The following is a 1012-nucleotide window of genomic DNA, read 5'->3' on the forward strand; positions in this document are numbered from 1 at the left end:
TCATTTTGAGTTAATTTTTTGTACATGGTGTGTGGTAAGGTCCAACTTTGTTCTTTTGCATGTGGATACTCAGTTGGCCTGGCATCATTTGTTGAAGAAACTCTTCTTTTCCCCCATTGAATGGTCCTGGCACCCTTGTTGAAAATCAATTGACCATAGTTGCATACGTTTATTTCTGGATTGTCAATTCTATTCCATTGATCTACATGCATGACTATCCTTATGCCGGTAGTACATGATTTTGATTACGGTAGCTTTGTAGTAAGTTTTGAACTTGGCAAATGTGAGTCTTAACACCTTGTTCTTCTTTTTGCAAGATTGTTTTGACTATTTGGGATCCCTTGCAATTCTATATACATTTCAGAGTCAGCTTTTCTACTTCAGCAAAACGGAATTTGTGGGATTTGGGGACTTTGATAGGGATTGCATTGAATCTGCATATTGCTTTGGGGAATATTGTTGTCTTAACAAAATCAAGTCTTCTAAGACTCTACTTTCAGGGCTCATTTCTGTCATTCAATACTAGAGAAGTTTCTCTGAATGTTTAGAGCACTGGAAACCAAACGGAGGAGGCAGGCATTCTTTCCTGAGCATGCAGCCAGCTCACAGTGTTGTTTTGTTGCAGCTGCCGCTTGCCATTGATGATCCTTCTTCTCTTCCTTCAGGGGAGTAAGAAGGAGAGGACGCGGTCTTAGTGGTTCCCATAAAAATAAACAAATAAATTAATGATAGAAATTAAAATTGAATTTAAAAAGTGAGTCTTCTAACCCATAAGCAAAGAATGTCTGTATATTTAGGTCTTCTTTCATCTCTTTTAGCAGTGTTTTAAAGTTTCCGTAAACAAGTCTTACACCTTCTTGGGTAAATTTATTCTTATGTATTCTGCTCTTTTTGATACTATCCCACACAATTTTTTGAACCAATTTTTTTAACTTATCATATCATGAACATCTTTTCATGTTAATGGTATAAAGGGCAAAAATTATTTTATGGCACTTTATAGATATACTGC

General features: G+C 36.1%; 1 non-coding gene across 1 annotated transcript; it reads left to right on the top strand.

Moving 5' to 3' along the window:
• Positions 1 to 484: 484 nt before the first annotated feature.
• On the top strand, positions 485 to 699 carry LOC115832059. The gene has a single exon (XR_004027533.1). It is a non-coding gene; the product is annotated as a small nucleolar RNA U3 (small nucleolar RNA).
• Positions 700 to 1012: the final 313 nt, after the last annotated feature.

This window comes from Nomascus leucogenys, chromosome 2, assembly GCF_006542625.1.
Source record: "Nomascus leucogenys isolate Asia chromosome 2, Asia_NLE_v1, whole genome shotgun sequence".
NCBI classification, from domain to species: domain Eukaryota; kingdom Metazoa; phylum Chordata; class Mammalia; order Primates; family Hylobatidae; genus Nomascus; species Nomascus leucogenys.